Here is a 12,371-nt window from a genome sequence, read left to right as displayed (position 1 = left end):
GGCCCTGACCTGTGGGTCTGTTGGGATGATGCCCTGAAGCTGCAGCTCTCACTGGAATTGCCCTCAGTCAGCCTTGTCCTAAGTGACACCACCTCCAGGAAGGCATCCCACAGCCAATGATACGCCGAAGCAGGGAGACCCAGCCACATGGGACTGGATTTGGGACACTATGAAAGTCCTCCCAGCTCTAGAATGCTCGACAGAATCCGCTGAGGCCTCAGCTGCAAAGCGGCTTCTCCTGCTCCCTTCTGTCTTCCTCACTTCCCCGAAGCTATGTCTCCTCAGACTTTCCTGCCTCTCCCCACCCATCCGGCCACCTCTTAGTGATGTCCTGGCATCTGCTCTCATACAATTTGGCGTAACTACGAGGCATGGTTCTCGGATGCAGACTGTAATCGGATTTTGGAAATAGATCCTACGCTGGCTGACTAGCAATGCAGACCCGAGCACGAGCGGCAGGTGTGCAGACTCTCACTGGCAGTGACTTGGGATAAGAGTCGGGTCAAAAAGGATGCAGTGGCCTTGTGACATTTCTGGTGCTGGTGGCTTGATAGCCGTAAGAACCATGGAATGGGTGGTTGATGCTGAGTACCAGTGATTAATAGACACTGGGTTATATGTCACCAATTCAAGATGGATGGGAGGCAAGAGAGGACTGCTCGGCCACATTTAAGGTATCCCCTATGGCAGGAGAATCAGACTCAAGGGCAGGTTGAGGACTTAGTCATGAAAGTACTTAAGAGAAGCACCGAAGAGAAAACAGAACTCTCTACTGGAGCAGGCTTTCTGTGCCAAAATTATGACTCTGATAGGGAAGGAGTGGGACCGAGACATAGCTGGGGAGATGCATTTGGGGAAACCTTGATGTCCCCCATTCCTCGGACTGTTTTGGGCATAAAGACGTGGCCCACTCTTCACCTGAAGAGGCTTCAAGTGAGGCAGGTGCCTTACAAGACGAGGTCCACTTACGTCCTCCTGGAAACCAGGGCAAGAACAAGGTCTGGAATGGGGCATGTGCTGAGCCTGTGGAAGGAAGAGAGAACTATCCATTCAAGGAGTTACAGAATCTGGTGAATGTGTTCTGGCAGGAACTGGAAAAGATATCTATGGAACTGTCTCAAGGACTCTAGGCCAAGGAGAGCATAATATGAGGCTAAGGGAGAGTTTATGGATACGGCACATTTTCCTTAACACCGGATGTCTCACCTTAGCAAGGATCCTATGAACTGTGCTAACGCCCCCCCTAGAATGGCTCCTGAGAGCTTGGAAAAAGTACCAGCACGCACTGAATGAAGCAGAAGTGGCTGACTATGGAATAGTGAACAAGAGGTTCAGAGAAGACCACATGTTAGGGTGGACTTGCTATGTAAAGCTGGAAAACTCACTGGCCAGACAAACTTCTCAGAAGGGTTAGGCAACTAGGAGATACTCCTCTTAGGTAAGCGATATGCAACTGTCTGAGTCAGAGTACTGGGAGCCCACTTTCCAGCAGGCTGCTGTGAGGACGAAGCTGTGTGCTGTCTGTCGGGGGTGGGGACTAGGGCAATGGACAGGAACTTTCAAGGACCTGATGCCCCGGTCAAGCAGGGAGACTGGAGCCCCGCCCTAGTTTTGCCCCACGCACTGCTGGAGGCCACGTGGTGGAAGCAAGAAAACTACAACCCAGCAGCCTCCCGGGACCAAGACGAAGAGCATCATCACCCTCCACTGACACGCTTGCTGCAGAGGTGCTTGGAGTCCAGCTCCGTCATCACAGAGCAGAGCATTCATGACGCATTTGGACATGAAGAGCAATAGACTGGTGTCACAGCCTGCTCTTAGGTGACTCAGATTCCCCACACACCTTCTGCACACACACTATACACATTCCAGGCAACGTTTAAACAGCTCTGTATTTCCACCCCAATAAGACACAAGGTATCTTTACAAGTTGTCATTACCAGCCATGTCTGGCTATATTAATGACTCCCAAATTCCATCACATTCCCACTGAATATTCTGTTAGTTAACGAGTACATTTTAAAATTACCCCAGACCAACTGGTATGTAAAATCCAAAAAGGGCAAAGGTGAATGAAGAAAATAATTAATCTATACAGGTGAACACATAACAAGCAAAGAAAAAATATGCAAAGTACTCTAGTTCTTGTTCCTATAATTGATTATAAGACTCTGGTGGATATTTAATTATTCCATTTTTCACTATGATTTCTGTATTTCCCCCCGCTTCAGCCAGAATCTCAGCTGGTTTGGGTTATTTACCAGGTAGAATGACTCAAATATTAATTTTCAAAGGGTCTAGGTTGTCCATTGACGTGTCTTTTTTTGTTGCCATAGTTTTCATTAACTTTTTCGAATGGACATGGCAGGACTAAGAGGCGCACCAGAGAGTCCACTGGATTGAAGACAAAAGCTCCCTTGTGCAGCAGTGACCCAGTTTCCTCTTGGTGTTCAAGATCAACAACTCCAACCAATAGCAACTCTTCCACCTGTTCACTCAGGTGGCCTAAGGAGTCCCCAAAGGTCAGGTAGAAGTCTCATCTTCCCGTTCCGGAGGAGCCCCATTGTGTCCTCCAGTGGAAGTACATTTGCCCCTTAGGTACTAAGACATCCAAACACACACAGCTCAAAGCTTCTTAGCCATAAGTGGAAATTCTGTGAATGGGTTACCAAACATGATAGCGAGAAGAACCACCCTCATCCCTTGATTCCTGGAATTAATACTCAGAGCAGAGCTCATGGAGCCCTCGGGCAGGATTGTAAAGGTGTACCATATGCCCTGCCAAGTGAAAGCAAAGATCGTTTTGTCTCCCTTCCAAACTGGTGTGGAAATAAAGGATTGGCAGGGTCCCTAGTCTCACACCAAGTGTCAGAGTTCATGTTGATTTGTTCCAGTGAAGATGATACACCTGAAGCAGCGGCAGCACCTGTGGTCACCGTCTAAGTTCGCAAGAGTCCCAAGTTATTCCCCAAGATCGAACCGACTTCATCACAGACCGAAGGGTGAGTGAAATGGGAATGTGGATAGATATCATCACCCCTTATGTTTTCAAATCTTTGATGATGATATTAATTTCTGCAGTCTTTCTGAAGATACGGTATTGCTTCTAGTTCACAATCCTGATCAGGAGAGGACACTCCATGGACGTTCACGTAGTCATTCTGGCCATAATGACACCTGCCCAATGGTAAGAGAGTTAATTTGGGGCCAAATGAAGCCTACTGTGAGTCAGATTTGAACTAAGCCTCTATTATTTCACTGTTGCAAGCCCTACTTTGACTGCTGAGTCATAGTGGCATAAATTAGCATCAGTTTGGAACTATTACCTAATAATCCCTTGAGGATCACTGCATTATGCCCCAATGCACTCTCAAAATGGACTGAAGGATTATTTTCACAGTGGCTATTTGCAACCATGGCACACGGTCCTTCCTCAGGTTGCTTGATCTCTCCTTCAGTCAAAGAGCGCTGGACTGAGGTCTGGAAACCCGCTGAGAGGCCACAATTCTTCACGGTGGTGAGTCAGGGTTTTGGCTCCAGATCTAGAGTTTATTAAGTCAGTCAAAAAGGTTACTAGTAGGTTACAGATCTATTTAATTCCTACAGACCCTATGGTCAATGAGCCTCCTGTGGGATATCCTTGTGGTTAAAGCATTTTGGTGATGGGGACCCTTTATGCCACCCTTTATGGTGAATACTTATCTTTGTAGCTGAGTGCTGCGCTTGGTCTAATGCCCTTGGAATTCACTCCTGCATGTCTTCCCCAGGATTTCTGTCCATATGTAAAATTCTTACAATTCTTTTAGTATGCAAGCTACTTTCTACTGGGTTATAGTGTGTCCTGGCCCCTTAGAACACGGTGAGATTTGGGGGCATCTGGGTGGTTCAATCAATTGAGCGTCCAACTTTCGGCTCAGGTCATGATCTCACAGTTTGTGGGTTTGAGCCCTGTGTCAGGCTCTGGAGCCTGGAGCCTGCTTTGGATTCTGTGTCTCCTTCTCTCTATCCCTTTCTAACTCACATTCTGTCTCTCTCTCTCTCAAAAATAAACAAACAGTTAAAAAAAAAAAAAAAGAACATGGTGACATGTGATCCTAGGTCTAGTGGCACCAGAGTACGTTGGTGTGTTGAGGGACAGGAGAGTCTATTCCCAAGGCTTGCCCCAGGTGAGTGACCCCAAGGCTTCTAAGCCACGGCAGGGCATCCTCCTGAGGCACTGGAGGGAGGAGGGAAAGCTAATTCTTTTGGTTCAGGGAGGCTCTGAATGACACGCAAATTCACTTGTCAGTTTTATTTGGATCCAACCAGTTGTTCCCATTCAAAGTCTCAGGATTCCCTTCTTTTCTAACCAGCATCCTAAATTTTACACAAGAAGTTTGACTAGATTGTGAACTTAAGTATACTTGTGTTTCAGCAACCCATACAATTAAGTGCTGCATTTTATGTCCAGCAATATTAGCCCTGCTGCCATGAGAAAAGGAGATCTTTCCATGGCTGCCATGGAAGCTCTCAGACAGCCATTTAGGCTAAAGGCTAAAGGAACTGACTGTGTCATTTTCTTCTCATAAATGCTTAAGTGCACCGAAAGAAATCAATCCCAAACGGCAGTGGTCGTAGTCTTTGAGCCATAAAGTCAAGTGCAGCAACCACTTGGTTTCCAGAGCACTTATTTCATTCGGCACTTCATCAGAACCAAACACAGGTTACAACTTGGTTAATTACCATGCCACCGGCAGCCATGAGTTACCAGCATCCCTGCCCCCACCGTCAGGGGGCTTAGCATGGCACTGTGGCCCACGGGCAAGACCAAAGCCATCTCCGGATCCCATCTTTGAGGGACTACGGCCTCTCCCAATCCCTTATCAGTCAGGTTCCAGTTTGGAGACAGAAACACACAAGGGAAGTTCAACATCAAACCTTATTAACAGGGGAAGAACTCTCAAGAATTCCCCAGGCTGAAGGATGATACCTAAAGAAAGAACACACCTAGATCAGAGGACACTGTGTAAAGCTGGAGTTTAGACCTTGTTGGAGGCACGATCAGTCCTGTGGATGGAAAAGAAGGTCCCTGAGCCGCTCAAGGACCAGGCCAGTGGGAGACAGCCCTCCAGGTGCGGTGCATCATGCTGGTGATGGGCGCACGGGGAGAGTCCATGGGTGGGAGGGCGACACGGAGTGGTCCACAGAGAGGTGACCACCCGGCCAGCTCAGGGCTGAGGCTGCAGGCCCACGGGGGCTGGGTGCTCTAGAACACTGGCCGGAGAAGAGCACCATCGGATTTTCTTACACACACAGCTGCCGCCGGGTGCCCGGGGCACTCCAGCGCCAGGGGGAGACCGCCCTCCTAAACGCCTTCCCATCTGCGCATGCTCCCCGCAGAAGGGTGTGTTCTGTCATCGCAGAAGCAGGTGACAAATGGAGGGATTTCAGGCTGAGAGTAATCCTCTGATCACTGGCACAGATCCCTGTCTTTGAGCTCCCTCCCCTGCTTGAACTTGACCACTTTTACGCTGGCTTGTTTCCTTGCTCCCCTGCTCCTCTCCTCTGTGGCCTGAGTCTGGCCACACATCGGACATACAACCCCTGCTCTGGTTTTCTGAGAGGGGAAGTGTCAGGGCGCAATGGAAGGAGAGAGCCCAAAGCGTTCACCTATGTTCTTTAATACTTCATCTCTTCAGGTGATGCTGAGACTCAGTGCCATGGTGAGCACATGATTGTGGTGTCACCTCTCTCCCTTCCTCCTGTACCACACATCATACTGTCGTAAAGCCTAAACACGTCTCTACCATCCTTTCTGATCTGCAGCAGCGATGATTGATTCCCAGATGGCTATGGGAGCGTTAGCAACTCAACATGAGAGACTCCTGAAATACTGGCCGCCTGATTACATAGCTCCCAGAGGGCTGGGCGGCGTGGGGGAGGTGGGTTGGATGCTGGCTTAGAATCTGCATGTGAACTTGCCCCAATGCAAATCCCTGATTAAACCTTACAGAAATGGCTTGTGGGAGGTGATCCCTGCAAGAGTAGGCTCTGGGTGGAAGGCTTTATGGCTGGGGCACCATGAGGGTTAAAGACGAGGGCTTTCTTCCCTTGCTCTCCCACTTGCAGTGACTCACACAGCTGTGCCCTCAGCATTCTGGGTGACAGTGGGTAAGCCAGGAAGGAGTGTGTTGGGAGGGGGACGGGGACTTTCGGAGCTAAGAGGAGCCGGGAGGCTCAGAGAACACGGTTGGCAGACCCGCCGCCAGCATCAAGGTCAGGCACGGGCTGACCTGTGCTGCCGTGGAGATGACCTCCACCAGCCGGGAGGCCTCATGCCACCCACTGGGGACACGCAATTACAGGCCAGCACATCTGACCCCAGCCATCAGCTCAGCAGAAGCAGAGAGCAGAGGACTCGGGCTGCCTTTGTTGAGAGGGGCCTTGCTGACACCGAGCAGAACGAGGGCTTTCTACAGGGTCCCAGGCGGTAATAAGAGTCAGAGGTTGGATGCTAGACAGTCACAGAATGACAAGGTCCCACAGTACCCCTTTCAGGCGACTGGATGATAAATCAGGTGTGTGTAGACGAGAAATCAGCCGAGGCAAAATGGGTTCGAATCCTTTACACCCTCCTGCAGCCCATCATGCACCCAGCCAACAGGCGGTGGCGTGGTGGGGCACCTGTCCTGTCCCGTCCTATCCAGGCACACCTGTTCTCCTCCCTTCCTCCTCTCCGCCTGCTCTTCAGACTCTGAGGACCTTACATAATGGAGCTGGGACTCTCACTTACCCCACTCCTGAGGCTGCCATCGGGCTCCCCTGTCCTCGGCACCTGCCCCTTGGAGCCCCTCCCCGGAGGGGGCAGCCCTGGTCACTGGGCAGCTGGGCTGAGCCTTGGTTCTGGAAGGACAGGGAGGGACACAGTAGTTTTGCCAGGATATATATTTTTTTCTGTTTATTTATTTATTTTTTTAACATATGCAGTTATTTTCCATCATTTACACTACAGTACTTACAATTACACTCCAAACAGAAAAGCAAAGTAAAAAAAATCAAAACCCCAACTTCTATTTCATGTAATTAGACTTATACAGAAATTAGAAGGTTATGTAACAACTAGTTAATCACCTAATTTCACAGCTATCTGAAGTCTGCCAGGATATCTTAACCCGGCTCTTTGCACAGAATACATTTGACAGATAATTTGGGGTCTCTGTGAGCTGTGTTCTTCCCGGCCCCAGTCGTCAGGGCCAATGGAAAGCTGGGGTGATGCAGGGCCCTCAGGAAGGCAGCCCAGGGGTTTCCAGGGACATGGGGCCTGAGTCGGCTTCTGGAGGGGCCTCTGGCCATCTGCACGAGCTCCCGTTCTGCTTCGTGAACGACAAGAGGTGTGACGTGCACGTACGAAGACGCACACGCGTGCACACATGCGTGCTCACATAGGTGTCCCAGCGGGAGAGGCGGGGCCCAAATGGGGCAGGTTTGGGGGGCTCTGGAGCACAGGGACCTGGGGCTGACACGCGGCTCCACCCCTCCTGGCTGTGCAGCCATGTGCAGGGCACTAGCCTCCTTTGTGTTTAGTTCTTCAGGTATGGTGTGAGAATAACGGTTGTAGCTGTTTCACGGGGTCTTCACAAGAATGACGGCATCTAATGCTTGCAGACCTCTCCGCCCCTGCTCTGCATAACAGTAGCCCCTGCTGTATGCATACATCCACACCTATGTGCTGAGTCACCAGCTCTGAAGCCTTCACCTCTCGGAGCTGCCTCCCGGATCCACATTAACCACCACGCCCAGGTTTGTCGTCAGGATTACAGGAACCAAGCAGCTAACGCTACGGAGGCCTCAGTGCGTGTGTGAGAGGGCTCTGCATAGTACACAGTACTGAGGGAGGCCCTGCACGCAGCAGCAGGGGTGGGGTGGGGGGCTCAATAGAAGCATGGGATTCACGTTCATGTCATAATCGCCTCTGATTAAAATGCCACTTGGGAAGAACAGACCTTTCCTTATGCAGTGATCTACGCTGCAAACCAAAGATTAAATGGCAGTCACCACTCTGCCTTTGCAATCAAAGGGACAATCCGTCTGCCAGCCTGTATTTACGAGGAGAGGGCACAGCGACAATACTCTGAAATGAAGTTCACCTGGTTCAGGAGACACGTTTCTGGGGAACACTGCAAGGCCCCACTGTGAAGGCTGGCTGGGCCGAACTGTCGCTCCAGGAGGGAGCACAGGGCCACTCGAGGACAATGCCAGGGTCGGCGGCGGCTTGGAGAAAAGTCCTGAAGGGACAGCACGGTACCAGCCAGTGACTGAACAGCTATGAAGCTCTGTAGCATTGCAGGTCCCCGAGCTGGGCTCCGGAGCAACGCGGGTCAACATCCGGAAACATCACACACAGGGACTGACCGCCCAAGTCCATGCATGACAAGGGAGGTTAAGGGAGTTCAGCACTAGTGGTGCGGGGCCAACAGGCTTCCCCTGACAGCGGGAGGAGTCCAGTGGGATCACGGAGACAGTAACCTTCCGCCTTGACAGAGGTGCTTGAGGCTGGAGTTCAGGAGGAGACACAGGCTGTGCAAGCCTAGAGATCGTTCATCTCTGTCCTGCGGAACAGGCCAGGGGCCCTCACCAGGAGCTTCCCATCCTCCACCCCAGGAATAAGGCCAATGCCCCCATTAACTGGGGAGCCTTCCTCTCCCATGGGCTCTGCATCATCCTAACTTTGAGCTGAATGAAAGTGGCAGTGTATTAGTCAAGGGTCTTAGGGTTAACCAGAGAAATGGCCCATAGGGAGGGGGAGGGAGAAGGAGAGAGAAAGGAATTGGCTCTTGAAAGTAGGGGTGCCAGCAGGTTTGATATCTCAGAGCAGGCCAGCAGGCTGGAGATTCAGGTGAGAGCTGATATTAGTCTTGTGCCTGAAATCTGCAGCCTGGAAACTCAGGCAGGATTCTTATGTTAACGTCTTGAGGAAGAATTCCTTCTTTGGGGAATCTCCTTCTTGGCACTCAAACTTTCAACTGATTAGATGAGGCCCACCCATGCTATAGGGACTTCACTTACAGTCAACTGATCATGAATATTAATCCCATCCACAAATTCCTTCACATCTAGACTAGTGTTTGACTAAACAATTGAGCATCATAGCCTCGCCAAGTGGACACATAAAATTAATCATCATAGCACGAAAGAACAGTGACTAATTTTGCATGGGGTGATTATAAAAACTCATAGAGAGGGTGATATATGAGATTTGGTCATTAGGAAGTACGAGAAGTTTGTCCTCTCTGAAAACAAGGAAAGCAAAAAAAAAAAAAAAAAAAAAAAAAAAAGCCTGTCAGAAGGAGCTACAAACCCATGGAGGCAAAGAGCATGTGTTCTAGGAAAAGGCAATTTCTCCATGTGGCTGAGCAGTGAGTTCCACAAGAAAGTGACCTAGAAAGATGTGTTACCAAGTAGAATGTGTTTTACAGACAACAGAAAACCATTGAAAAATGAGTATGAGGGCACCAGGGCAAATCTGACTTCTAGAGTAATCAAACCATGACTCTTGAGTGCATACAAGAATCACTTAATAGTTGGTTTTTAAGAAGGGCCAATTCTCAGGATGTCCACCTCGATTTTCCTAGTCTGTAGGCCCTGGTTGAGGTCTAGTCCTGGAATAGCTTTTGAACAAGCATCTGATGCTTCCTCTGCAGGTAATCTGGAGACCACACTTTGAGAAGCACTGTTCTGGAAAGATCATGAGCAGAGGAAGCGAGACAGCTGGCTGTGCTTAGCCCTTGGTTAGTCCTCTGCTCTCACCCTCACCTTGGGTTTGGGGCAGACGCGTTGCAGAAACAGAATGCGTACCTGCTGTCCGACTTTGCCCACGGGTTTGTGAAGGGGCAGAACTGACCGCCTTCTTTCTCTTCTCACACAATCCGTTTGCTCCCAGATTCCCTGCCTCCTGATAAAAGTAAGCTCCTGGTCACCATTTTTCACTAGCTTATCCCAAATGATCAGATGTTTCTGAATCCCAGGAGGGATGAAGGTTTAGGCTTTGGTAGCAATTCCCAGTCCACATAAATACCAGTAATTCTGTGCAGAACGTGATGAGTGCATTTGCCTTCCTGTCTCTTCCCTATAAAGTCACCTACCTTTCCTTTAAGGTGAATCTGGTCTAAGTAAAAATCTGAAGGCTCAGACCCACCATCAGAGTTGGTCTTGCTTCAAAAAAAAAAAAAAGTACAATACAATGCTTCTGTGTCGATGAGGTTAATGACCTCAGCAGGAAAAAGACACAACAGTAAGTACTAACAAATATGGTTTTGCTATTGTCATATTGAATGATGGTTACAATAAGTGCCAAAGATAGCTGAATTAGGAAGAACAAAACACAATACAATACAATACAGTAAAGCATAAAATAAAAGTTGGTCATGCTGCCGGTGTCCCCAAGCTGAGCCCTTGGGACAGCTTTGCTGCCCAAGTCTTACTCTTCTCCCTCCTTCCTACCATGGGACCTTGGCTTACTGATGGACCCTCAGTGACTTCCTTGAAACCGGAGCTCTGCACTGAACTTTGTCTACTTATTCAGGGTGCCGACTCCCAGCCTAACTCTCTCCAGCTTCTTACCCTCCAGGCTAGACTGTGCCCCAGACCTAGGGGTCATCAGAGCCTCCATGCTCTGTCTGCCCCCCTATGTCGCTGGCACCTTCCAGGAGCCATAGTGGGTTAGAGCTTTGGATGGTAACTTTGGCTTGGGTTGACCACCTGTTCATTTTCTTCCTCAAGACACTGTAATTTGCATTTCTGGTCACTTCACTCCACAGCCCTCTTAGTCCTCAGAATGAGCTCTGGCTTCACTCAGCTCCATCTCCTACAAGATCATGGGGGAGGAGCCGGTGGCTTTCACTTCTAACCTAGATGGGATGTGGCAGGACATGAACTATCAAAATGCTGTGGGACTTCACAGATAGGAAGGTTTAAGATTACATTTAAGTAGACTCACTGTTCAGATCCACATACAATTTCCTGAAATACCTGGAAGAAAATCCAAACTTGGATACTGCTCTTCTGGGAAGACCCAACCCCAGCTACCTCTCTATTTCTGTCTTTAAAAGAGGGCAGCATGTCAGAGGGCAGCCTGTTCTGCAAAATCTCTCTTAAATTCAGGAGAGGATGAAGAGGACTTTCCAGTCACACTTCCTAGTCTGGGGTGTGTGTTCTGGCACAGATGTTGTTAATAAAATGGCATTTTCCTTCCCATTTAGCGATACTTCCTTATTCACCCAACTCCTTGGGGTTAGGACCCCAGAGAGAGATGGAGTCAGTGGTAGGAAGAGGCTACAAAAACCCCACCCTGAACTCACATATGTGAATATTATCATGTAGGTGACTGGGAAGAATGGCCAACCATTCGGATTGATGAACGGTCAACCCGTCCGTGATGACAGAGCCTCCCGCTGCCTCCCTGCAAGGCTTTGGGAGTGCTCTTAACTCAGTCTTTAGGGGAGAGAAGATCATCACTTTTGAAAGAGTCCTAGAGAGGAAATGCAGCGAGGAGACACAGCATAAATGCTCTGAACTCTGGCAGAAAGCGACCGCCTACCCACTGAGTTTGTCACCTTCCAATGTGCACAAAGGGAACACCTTTGTACTGTCACCTTGGGCCAGAGAATAAGTAGCCATTTTATTAGCACCTCTGACAATCTGCCCGCGGACTCTTTCTCCAGAGAAGTTACACATTTTGAGTAGACCATTGGTTTCAACTATTGGGCAACTAGCTTCCATCTAAGCTGATGTGGAAACTCAATCTCAGTTCCCAGGCAGAGCAGCTATTACCAAAAGTCACAGAGCATTTGCAGCAATTGTAACGGTCTCTCTCTGTTTTTACCCTCAGCTCCTCTCCTGGCCAATTTAGGAGAAGGAAAGATGGTGTCCAAATCACTGATGGTGAGAAAGTCAAACAGAAGGCTGCCATTTTTAAAAATGAAGAAAGGTTAAACTAACCTTAGAAATATGAAAAATTATTATTTCAAGTTTCTCCAACACCTGCCATGGATTCAGCATCAAATCAGATTCAACACAGCTCACCCTGATTTCTGACCACGGTCAATATCACTGCATCTGGGCACTTCAGTCAGCTGGGGCTTTATCTCCATCCTTCCTTCGCACAGACTAGTCAACTGCCAACCTCTTTCACTTTTTCATTTTTACAACATTGTTCCCATCTTTTCCTATTTTTCCTTTCCTTCTGGCAAAATGATAATCTAGATTCACACCACATTATTGAAATCACTTGCCTAGAGAATCCCTACTTTAAGACTCTCCTCTTCCCATCCATTCATTTAACTCAGCACAGCGGTTCTGTTTGTGCTGGGCATTCCACGCCCCCCCCCCCCCCC

At 49.1% G+C, this 12,371-nt stretch overlaps 1 long non-coding RNA gene across 1 annotated transcript; it reads left to right on the top strand.

The window, feature by feature from the left end:
- The first annotated feature begins 3,428 nt into the window (after positions 1–3,428).
- On the top strand, positions 3,429–11,975 carry LOC115306269. Its single transcript, XR_003915284.1, has 3 exons — positions 3,429–3,517; positions 9,681–9,767; positions 11,867–11,975. It is a non-coding gene; the product is annotated as an uncharacterized LOC115306269 (long non-coding RNA).
- The last annotated feature ends 396 nt before the right edge of the window (positions 11,976–12,371 follow it).

The sequence above is a fragment of the Suricata suricatta genome, chromosome 11 (genome assembly GCF_006229205.1).
Source record: "Suricata suricatta isolate VVHF042 chromosome 11, meerkat_22Aug2017_6uvM2_HiC, whole genome shotgun sequence".
NCBI classification, from domain to species: domain Eukaryota; kingdom Metazoa; phylum Chordata; class Mammalia; order Carnivora; family Herpestidae; genus Suricata; species Suricata suricatta.
This window is presented reverse-complemented; position numbering and strand designations above follow the sequence as displayed.